We start from the raw sequence: 11,267 nt of genomic DNA, 5'->3' as shown, positions 1-11,267 counted from the left end.
TTATTAAAGTGACCAATGATTCCATGTCTATGTATATAGGGCAGCAGCCTCTAAGGTGCAGGGTTGAGTAACTGGGTGGTAGCCGGCTGGTGATGGCTATTTAACAGTCTGATGGCCTTGAGATAGAAGCTGTTTTCCGTCTCTCGGTCCCAGCTTTGATAAACCTGCACTGACCTTGCCTTTTGGATGGTAACAGGGTGAACATTACCAAGGCCCACTTCTTACTGTATGAGATACAGTGCCTTGCGAAAGTATTCGGCCCCCTTGAACTTTGCGACCTTTTGCCACATTTCAGGCTTCAAACATAAAGATATAAAAATCAAAAACTGAAAAATTGGGCGTGCAAAATTATTCAGCCCCTTTACTTTCAGTGCAGCAAACTCTCTCCAGAAGTTCAGTGAGGATCTCTGAATGATCCAATGTTGACCTAAATGACTAATGATGATAAATACAATCCACCTGTGTGTAATCAAGTCTCCGTATAAATGCACCTGCACTGTGATAGTCTCAGAGGTCCGTTAAAAGTGCAGAGAGCATCATGAAGAACAAGGAACACACCAGGCAGGTCCGAGATACTGTTGTGAAGAAGTTTAAAGCCGGATTTGGATTCAAAAAGATTTCCCAAACTTTAAACATCCCAAGGAGCACTGTGCAAGCGATAATATTGAAATGGAAGGAGTATCAGACCACTGCAAATCTACCAAGACCTGGCCGTCCCTCTAAACTTTCAGCTCATACAAGGAGAAGACTGATCAGAGATGCAGCCAAGAGGCCCATGATCACTCTGGATGAACTGCAGAGATCTACAGCTGAGGTGGGAGACTCTGTCCATAGGACAACAATCAGTCATATATTGCACAAATCTGGCCTTTATGGAAGAGTGGCAAGAAGAAAGCCATTTCTTAAAGATATCCATAAAAAGTGTTGTTTAAAGTTTGCCACAAGCCACCTAGGAGACACACCAAACATGTGGAAGAAGGTGCTCTGGTCAGATGAAACCAAAATTGGTCTTTTTGGCAACAATGCAAAACGTTATGTTTGGCGTAAATGCAACACAGCTCATCACCCTGAACACACCATACCCACTGTAAAACATGGTGGTGGCAGCATCATGGTTTGGGCCTGCTTTTCTTCAGCAGGGACAGGGAAGATGGTTAAAATTGATGGGAAGATGGATGGAGCCAAATACAGGACCATTCTGGAAGAAAACCTGATGGAGTCTGCAAAAGACCTGAGACTGGGACGGAGATTTGTCTTCCAACAAGACAATGATCCAAAACATAAAGCAACATCTACAATGGAATGGTTCAAAAATAAACATATCCAGGTGTTAGAATGGCCAAGTCAAAGTCCAGACCTGAATCCAATCGAGAATCTGTGGAAAGAACTGAAAACTGCTGTTCACAAATGCTCTCCATCCAACCTCACTGAGCTCGAGCTGTTTTGCAAGGAGGAATGGGAAAAAATTTCAGTCTCTCGATGTGCAAAACTGATAGAGACATACCCCAAGCGACTTACAGCTGTAATCGCAGCAAAAGGTGGCGCTACAAAGTATTAACTTAAGGGGGCTGAATAATTTTGCACGCCCAATTTTTCAGTTTTTTTGATTTTTTGATTTGTTAAAAAAGTTTGAAATATCCAATAAATGTCGTTCCACTTCATGATTGTGTCACACTTATTGTTGATACTTCACAAAAAAATATAGTTTTATATCTTTATGTTTGAAGCCTGAAATGTGGCAATAGGTTGCAAAGTTCAAGGGGGCCAAATACTTTCGCAAGGCCCTGTATATAGGTCACATTACCAAGGCCTACTTCTCACTGTATCCAATCTATAGGTCACATTACCAAGGCCCACTGCTCACTTTATCCAATCTCACACTGTACTTTAACTCTCTCCATCATCACTATAGTTACAGCGTCTAAGAGCCGAGGGGCATGTGTACACCCACCAGCCCCACCATTGTCCACCCCAGCTGGGTGCCGAGGCATGGGGGAACCACCGTACAGAGCTCTGAGAAAGGAAGCTACAGAAGCAGTAGGAGAGTTAGAGCTCATGCTCACAAATTCAGACCCTAAGCTGTCACGCACCCTGGACATAATGGCTTGTTTAGTGGTTGAAGCACAGTCTGTGGCCCCAGAGAGCCAATATTCCAGAGAGTATTGATAGACCACCAGCGTCTCAGGGCCCCTGGGGGCCTCGGTCCCTGATCCTGTGCTGTAATAAGCGTACTCGTGTCAAGGCGATAATTATCATTAATCTTGAGCCGCTGTGACAGAGGCCAGGGTAGGGGCCTTGCTGTGTGATTCCTACCCCAGCATGGACTGGGGAAGGCTGCTTCCCAGACGCCCAACCCACCATTCTCTTTCATTTTCTTTGTGGACACTGCTATGGCATGGTTAGCCCTGTGGATACGAGAGGGAGGGATGGGGAGGTCGGATCTGTCGGATCTGCTTCTGAGTTGTACTGCAAGTTTTTTTTATTGCTCTGCAAGACAAGAGCATATCAATATGACATAAATGCACTGTGTCACTCAATATCTCACTCACACACAAGACTTCTATGGTATTCTACTTGTGAGAACAACAACTACTGGCATCACAACGCATTCGCCCAATAAAATGACTAAATATATATTTTAACAAATTGGTACTACATGCACTAAGCACACAGTGTGTGATGCCACATGCTGGGTCTGGGTCTCTCTCCTCTCACTCAGCTGTAGATGATCACAGTGACGGATCAACAGTGATAAATCTGTCCCCCTCAACCCTTACACACAGACACGGACAAGGACACGAACACGGACACGGGCGGACAGACGGACACGGGCGGACAGACGGACATGGACACGGGCGGACAGACGGACATGGACACGGGCGGACAGACGGACATGGACACGGGTGGACAGACGGACATGGACACGGACACAGGCGGACAGACGGACACGGGCGGACAGACAGAGATGGGAAGAGAGAGAGAGAGAGAGCAAGAGAGATGGGGAGAAAGAGAGATGGGGAGAGAGAGAGAAAGAGGGGGAGGGGGAGAGATGGGGGAGAGAGAGATGGGGAGAGAGAGAAAGAGGGGGAGGGAGAGAGATAGATGGGAGAGAGAGAGCGAGAGAGATGGGGGAGAGAGAGAGATGGGGAGAAAGAGAGATGGGGAGAGAGAGATAGAGAGAGAGAACGAGGTGGAGTGGGAGAGATGGGGGAGCGACAGAGAGAGAAAGAGAGAGATGGGGAGTCCTGGGCCGGGGTGGAGGGGAGGGGAGATGGGGAGAGATGGGGAGTCCTGGGCCGGGATGGAGGGGAGGGGAGATGGAGAGAGATGGGGAGTCCTGGGCCGGGATGGAGGGGAGGGGAGAGGGAGAGATGGGGAGTCCTGGGCCGGGGGTGGAGGGGAGGGGAGAGGGAGAGATGGGGAGTCCTGGGCCGGGGTGGAGGGGGGGGGAGATGGGGGAGAGAGAGAGATGGGGAGTCCTGGGCCGGGGTGGAGGGGAGAGGGAGATATGGGGAGTCCTGGGTCGGGGTGGAGGGGAGAGGAGATGGAGAGAGATGGGGAGTCCTGGGCGGGATGGAGGGGAGGGGAGAGGGAGAGATGGGGAGTCCTGGGCCGGGGTGGAGGGGAGGGAGATGGAGAGAGATGGGGAGTCCTGGGCCGGGATGGAGGGGAGGGGAGAGGGAGAGATGGGGAGTCCTGGGCCGGGGTGGAGGGGAGGGGAGAGGGAGAGAGAGATGGGGAGTCCTGGGCCGGGGTGGAGGGGAGAGGTAGATATGGGGAGTCCTGGGTCGGGGTGGAGGGGAGAGGGAGAGATGGGGAGTCCTGGGCCGGGATGGAGGGGAGAGGGAGAGATGGGGAGTCCTGGGCCGGGATGGAGGGGAGAGGGAGAGATGGGGAGTCCTGGGCCGGGGTGGAGGGGAGAGAGAGAGATGGGGAGTCCTGGGTCGGGGTGGAGGGGAGAGGGAGATATGGGGAGTCCTGGGTCGGGGTGGAGGGGGAGAGGGAGAGATGGGGAGTCCTGGGCCGGGATGGAGGGGAGAGGGAGAGATGGGGAGTCCTGGGCCGGGATGGAGGGGAGAGGGAGAGATGGGGAGTCCTGGGCCGGGATGGAGGGGAGAGAGAGAGATGGGGAGTCCTGGGTCGGGATGGAGGGAGAGGGAAAGATGGGGAGTCCTGGGCCGGGATGGAGGGGGAGGGAGAGATGGGGAGTCCTGGGCCGGGGTGGAGGGGAGAGAGAGAGATGGGGAGTCCTGGGTCGGGGTGGAGGGGAGAGGGGAGAGAGAGATGGGGAGTCCTGGGACGGGGTGGAGGGGAGAGGGAGATGGGGAGAGATGGGGGAGTCCTGGGACGGGGTGGAGGGGAGAGGGAGAGATGGGGAGTCCTGGGCCGGGGTGGAGGGGAGAGAGAGATGGGGAGTCCTGGGTCGGGGTGGAGGGGAGAGGGGGAGAGAGAGAGATGGGGAGTCCTGGGCCGGGATGGAGGGGGAGGAGATGGAGAGAGAGATGGGGAGTCCTGGGCCGGGGTGGAGGGATGGGAGATGGAGAGAGAGAGATGGGGAGTCCTGGGCCGGGGTGGAGGGAGAGGAGAGAGAGAGATGGGGAGTCCTGGGTCGGGGTGGAGGGAGGGGAGAGAGAGAGATGGGGAGTCCTGGGACGGGGTGGAGGGGAGGGGAGATGGAGAGAGAGAGATGGGGAGTCCTGGGTCGGGGTGGAGGGGAGAGGGAGAGAGAGAGATGGGGAGTCCTGGGCCGGGATGGAGGGGGGAGATGGAGAGAGAGAGATGGGGAGAGATGGGGAGTCCTGGGACGGGGTGGAGGGGAGAGGAGATGGAGAGAGAGAGATGGGGAGTCCTGGGCCGGGGTGGAGGGGAGAGGGAGAGAGAGAGATGGGGAGAGATGGGGAGTCCTGGGACGGGGTGGAGGGGAGAGGAGATGGAGAGAGAGAGATGGGGAGTCCTGGGCCGGGGTGGAGGGGAGAGGGAGAGAGAGAGATGGGGAGTCCTGGGTCGGGGTGGAGGGGAGAGGGGAGAGAGAGATGGGGAGTCCTGGGACGGGGGTGGAGGGAGGAGATGGAGAGAGAGATGGGGAGTCCTGGGTCGGGGTGGAGGGAGAGGGAGAGAGAGAGATGGGGAGTCCTGGGCCGGGATGGAGGGAGGGAGATGGATGGAGAGAGAGATGGGGAGTCCTGGGCCGGGGTGGAGGGGAGAGGGAGAGAGAGATGGGGAGTCCTGGGCCGGGGTGGAGGGGAGGGAGAGAGAGAGATGGGGAGTCCTGGGCCGGGATGGAGGAGGGGAGATGGAGAGAGAGAGATGGGGAGTCCTGGGCCGGGGTGGAGGGGAGAGGGAGAGATGGGGAGTCCTGGGCCGGGGTGGAGGGGAGAGGGAGAGATGGGAGTCCTGGGCCGGGATGGAGGGAGAGGGAGAGATGGGGAGTCCTGGGCCGGGGTGGAGGGAGAGGGAGAGAGAGAGATGGGGAGTCCTGGGCCGGGGTGGAGGGGAGAGGGAGAGATGGGGAGTCCTGGGCCGGGGTGGAGGGGAGAGGGAGAGATGGGGAGTCCTGGGCCGGGATGGAGGGAGAGGGAGAGATGGGGAGTCCTGGGCCGGGGTGGAGGGGAGAGAGAGATGGGGAGTCCTGGGTCGGGGTGGAGGGGAGAGGGAGATATGGGGAGTCCTGGGTCGGGGTGGAGGGGAGAGGGAGAGATGGGGAGTCCTGGGCCGGGATGGAGGGGAGAGGGAGAGATGGGGAGTCCTGGGCCGGGATGGAGGGAGAGGGAGAGATGGGGAGTCCTGGGCCGGGATGGAGGGAGAGAGAGATGGGGAGTCCTGGGTCGGGATGGAGGGGAGAGGGAAAGATGGGGAGTCCTGGGCCGGGATGGAGGAGAGGGAGAGATGGGGAGTCCTGGGCCGGGGTGGAGGGGAGGAGAGAGATGGGGAGTCCTGGGTCGGGGTGGAGGGGGAGAGGGGAGAGAGAGATGGGGAGTCCTGGGACGGGGTGGAGGGGAGAGGGAGATGGGGAGAGATGGGGAGTCCTGGGACGGGGTGGAGGGAGAGGGAGAGATGGGGAGTCCTGGGCCGGGGTGGAGGGAGAGAGAGAGATGGGGAGTCCTGGGTCGGGGTGGAGGGGAGAGGAGAGAGAGATGGGGAGTCCTGGGCCGGGATGGAGGGGAGGGGAGATGGAGAGGAGAGATGGGGAGTCCTGGGCCGGGGTGGAGGGGATGGGAGATGGAGAGAGAGATGGGGAGTCCTGGGCCGGGGTGGAGGGGAGAGGGAGAGAGAGAGATGGGGAGTCCTGGGTCGGGGTGGAGGGGAGAGGGAGAGAGAGAGATGGGGAGTCCTGGGACGGGGGTGGAGGGAGGGGAGATGGGAGAGAGAGATGGGGAGTCCTGGGTCGGGGTGGAGGGAGAGGGAGAGAGAGATGGGGAGTCCTGGGCCGGGATGGAGGGGAGGGGAGATGGAGAGAGAGAGATGGGGAGAGATGGGGAGTCCTGGGACGGGGTGGAGGGGAGAGGAGATGGAGAGAGAGAGATGGGGAGTCCTGGGCGGGGTGGAGAGAGAGATGGGGAGAGATGGGGAGTCCTGGGACGGGGTGGAGGGAGAGGAGATGGGAGAGAGAGATGGGGAGTCCTGGGCCGGGGTGGAGGGGGAGAGGAGAGAGATGGGGAGTCCTGGGTCGGGGTGGAGGGAGAGGGGAGAGAGAGATGGGGAGTCCTGGGACGGGGTGGAGGGAGGGAGATGGGAGAGAGAGATGGGGAGTCCTGGGGGGGTGGAGGGAGAGGGAGAGAGAGAGATGGGGAGTCCTGGGCCGGGATGGAGGGGAGGGAGATGGGAGAGAGAGATGGGGAGTCCTGGGCCGGGGTGGAGGGAGAGGGAGAGAGAGAGATGGGGAGTCCTGGGCGGGGTGGAGGGGAGGGGAGAGAGAGATGGGGAGTCCTGGGCCGGGATGGAGGGGGGGAGATGGAGAGAGAGATGGGGAGTCCTGGGCGGGGTGGAGGGGAGAGGGAGAGATGGGAGTCCTGGGCGGGGTGGAGGGGAGAGGGAGAGATGGGGAGTCCTGGGCCGGGATGGAGGGGAGAGGGAGAGATGGGGAGTCCTGGGCCGGGGTGGAGGGGAGAGGGAGAGAGAGAGATGGGGAGTCCTGGGCCGGGGTGGAGGGGAGAGGAGAGATGGGGAGTCCTGGGCCGGGGTGGAGGGGAGAGGGAGAGATGGGGAGTCCTGGGCCGGGATGGAGGAGAGGGAGAGATGGGGAGTCCTGGGCCGGGGTGGAGGAGAGAGAGAGATGGGGAGTCCTGGGTCGGGGTGGAGGGAGAGGGAGATATGGGGAGTCCTGGGTCGGGGTGGAGGGAGAGGGAGAGATGGGGAGTCCTGGGCCGGGATGGAGGGAGAGGGAGAGATGGGGAGTCCTGGGCCGGGATGGAGGGGAGAGGGAGAGATGGGGAGTCCTGGGCCGGGATGGAGGGGGAGAGAGAGATGGGGAGTCCTGGGTCGGGATGGAGGGAGAGGGAAAGATGGGGAGTCCTGGGCCGGGATGGAGGGGAGAGGGAGAGATGGGGAGTCCTGGGCCGGGGTGGAGGGGGAGAGAGAGATGGGGAGTCCTGGGTCGGGGTGGAGGGGGAGAGGGAGAGAGAGATGGGGAGTCCTGGGACGGGGTGGAGGGGAGAGGGAGATGGGGAGAGATGGGGAGTCCTGGGACGGGGTGGAGGGGAGAGGGGAGATGGGGAGTCCTGGGCCGGGGTGGAGGGGGAGAGAGAGATGGGGAGTCCTGGGTCGGGGTGGAGGGAGAGGGAGAGAGAGATGGGGAGTCCTGGGCCGGGATGGAGGGGGAGGGAGATGGAGAGAGAGAGATGGGGAGTCCTGGGCCGGGGTGGAGGGGAGGGGAGATGGAGAGAGAGAGATGGGGAGTCCTGGGCCGGGGTGGAGGGGAGAGGGAGAGAGAGATGGGGAGTCCTGGGTCGGGGTGGAGGGGAGAGGGGAGAGAGAGATGGGGAGTCCTGGGACGGGGTGGAGGGGAGGGGAGATGGAGAGAGAGAGATGGGGAGTCCTGGGTCGGGGTGGAGGGGAGAGGGAGAGAGAGAGATGGGGAGTCCTGGGCCGGGATGGAGGGGAGGGGAGATGGAGAGAGAGATGGGGAGAGATGGGGAGTCCTGGGACGGGGTGGAGGGGAGAGGAGATGGAGAGAGAGATGGGGAGTCCTGGGCCGGGGTGGAGGGGAGAGGGAGAGAGAGAGATGGGGAGAGATGGGGAGTCCTGGGACGGGGTGGAGGGGAGAGGAGATGGAGAGAGAGAGATGGGGAGTCCTGGGCCGGGGTGGAGGGAGAGGGAGAGAGAGAGATGGGGAGTCCTGGGTCGGGGTGGAGGGAGAGGGAGAGAGAGAGATGGGGAGTCCTGGGACGGGGTGGAGGGGAGGGGAGATGGAGAGAGAGATGGGGAGTCCTGGGTCGGGGTGGAGGGAGAGGGAGAGAGAGATGGGGAGTCCTGGGCCGGGATGGAGGGGAGGGGAGATGGAGAGAGAGAGATGGGGAGTCCTGGGCCGGGGTGGAGGGGAGAGGGAGAGAGAGAGATGGGGAGTCCTGGGCCGGGGTGGAGGGGAGGGGAGAGAGAGAGATGGGGAGTCCTGGGCCGGGATGGAGGGGAGGGGAGATGGAGAGAGAGAGATGGGGAGTCCTGGGCCGGGGTGGAGGGGAGAGGGAGAGATGGGGAGTCCTGGGCCGGGGTGGAGGGGAGAGGGAGAGATGGGGAGTCCTGGGCCGGGATGGAGGGGAGAGGGAGAGATGGGGAGTCCTGGGCCGGGGTGGAGGGGAGAGGGAGAGAGAGAGATGGGGAGTCCTGGGCCGGGGTGGAGGGGAGAGGGAGAGATGGGGAGTCCTGGGCCGGGGTGGAGGGGAGAGGGAGAGATGGGGAGTCCTGGGCCGGGATGGAGGGGAGAGGGAGAGATGGGGAGTCCTGGGCGGGGTGGAGGGGAGAGGGAGAGAGAGATGGGGAGTCCTGGGACGGGGTGGAGGGGGAGAGGGAGAGAGAGAGATGGGGAGTCCTGGGACGGGGTGGAGGGGAGAGGGAGAGAGAGAGATGGGGAGAGATGGGGAGTCCTGGGACGGGGTGGAGGGGAGAGGAGATGGAGAGAGAGATGGGGAGTCCTGGGCCGGGGTGGAGGGGAGAGGGAGAGAGAGAGATGGGGAGTCCTGGGTCGGGGTGGAGGGGAGAGGGAGAGAGAGAGATGGGGAGTCCTGGGACGGGGTGGAGGGGAGAGGGAGAGATGGGGAGAGATGGGGAGTCCTGGGCCGGGGTGGAGGGGAGAGGGAGAGAGAGAGATGGGGAGTCCTGGGCCGGGGTGGAGGGGAGGGGAGATGGAGAGGGAGAGATGGGGAGTCCTGGGCCGGGGTGGAGGGGAGAGGGAGAGATGGGGAGTCCTGGGACGGGGTGGAGGGGAGAGGGAGAGATGGGGAGAGATGGGGAGTCCTGGGCTGGGGTGGAGGGGAGAGGGAGAGAGAGAGATGGGGAGTCCTGGGCCGGGGTGGAGGGGAGAGGGAGAGATGGGGAGTCCTGGGCCGGGGTGGAGGGGAGAGGGAGATATGGGGAGTCCTGGGCCGGGGTGGAGGGGAGAGGGAGAGAGAGAGATGGGGAGTCCTGGGCCGGGGTGGAGGGGAGAGGGAGAGATGGGGAGTCCTGGGCCGGGGTGGAGGGAGAGGGAGAGAGAGAGATGGGGAGTCCTGGGCCGGGGTGGAGGGGAGATGGGGAGAGATGGGGAGTCCTGGGCCGGGGTGCAGGGGAGAGGGAGATGGGGAGAGATGGGGAGTCCTGGGTCAGGGTGGAGGGGAGAGGGAGTTGGGGAGAGATGGGGAGTCCTGGGCCGGGGTGGAGGGGAGAGGGAGATATGGGGAGTCCTGGGACGGGGTGGAGGGGAGAGGGAGATGGGGAGTCCTGGGCCTGGGTGGAGGGGAGAGGGAGATGGGGAGTCCTGGGTGGAGGGGAGGGGAGGGGAGATGGGGAGAGATGGGGAGTCCTGGGTCGGGGTGGAGGGGAGAGGGAGGTGGGGAGAGATGGGGAGTCCTGGGCCGGGGTGGAGGGGAGAGGGAGATATGGGGAGTCCTGGGTCGGGGGTGGAGGGGAGAGGGAGATGGGGAGTCCTGGGTGGAGGGGAGAGGGAGATGGGGAGTCCTGGGCCGGGATGGAGGGGAGAGGGAGAGATGGGGAGAGATGGGGAGTCCTGGGACGGGGTGGAGGGGAGAGGGAGAGAGAGAGAAGGGGAGTCCTGGGTCGGGGTGGAGGGGAGAGGGAGAGAGAGATGGGGAGTCCTGGGCCGGGATGGAGGGGAGAGGGAGAGAGAGAGAGATGGGGAGTCCTGGGCCGGGGTGGAGGGGAGGGAGAGAGAGAGATGGGGAGTCCTGGGACGGGGTGGAGGGGAGAGGGAGAGAGAGAGATGGGGAGTCCTGTGCCAGGATGGAGGGGAGGGGAGATGGAGAGGGAGAGATGGGGAGTCCTGGGACCGGGTGGAGGGGAGAGGGAGAGAGAGAGATGGGGAGTCCTGGGCCGGGGTGGAGGGGGGGGAGAGAGAGAGATGGGGAGTCCTGGGCCGGGATGGAGGGGAGGGAGATGGAGAGGGAGAGATGGGGAGTCCTGGGCGGGGTGGAGGGAGAGGGAGAGAGAGAGATGGGGAGTCCTGGGCCGGGGTGGAGGGGAGGGGAGAGAGAGAGATGGGGAGTCCTGGGCCGGGATGGAGGGGAGGGGAGATGGAGAGAGAGAGATGGGGAGTCCTGGGCCGGGGTGGAGGGGAGAGGGAGAGATGGGGAGTCCTGGGCCGGGGTGGAGGGGAGAGGGAGAGATGGGGAGTCCTGGGCCGGGATGGTGGGGAGAGGGAGAGATGGGGAGTCCTGGGCCGGGGTGGAGGAGAGGGAGAGAGAGAGATGGGGAGTCCTGGGCCGGGGTGGAGGGGGGGGAGAGAGAGATGGGGAGTCCTGGGCCGGGATGGAGGGGAGGGAGATGGGAGAGAGAGATGGGGAGTCCTGGGCCGGGGTGGAGGGGAGAGGGAGAGATGGGGAGTCCTGGGCCGGGGTGGAGGGAGAGGGAGAGATGGGGAGTCCTGGGCCGGGATGGAGGGGAGAGGGAGAGAGAGAGATGGGGAGAGATGGGGAGTCCTGGGTCGGGGTGGAGGGGAGAGGGAGATGGGGAGAGATGGGGAGTCCTGGGTCGGGGTGGAGGGGAGAGGGAGATGGGGAGAGATGGGGAGTCCTGGGCCGGGGTGGAGGGGAGAGGGAGATATGGGGAGTCCTGGGTCG

The sequence above is a fragment of the Oncorhynchus masou genome, chromosome 31 (genome assembly GCF_036934945.1).
Source record: "Oncorhynchus masou masou isolate Uvic2021 chromosome 31, UVic_Omas_1.1, whole genome shotgun sequence".
Lineage (NCBI taxonomy): Eukaryota > Metazoa > Chordata > Actinopteri > Salmoniformes > Salmonidae > Oncorhynchus > Oncorhynchus masou.
Note: the sequence above shows the minus strand (reverse complement) of the source record.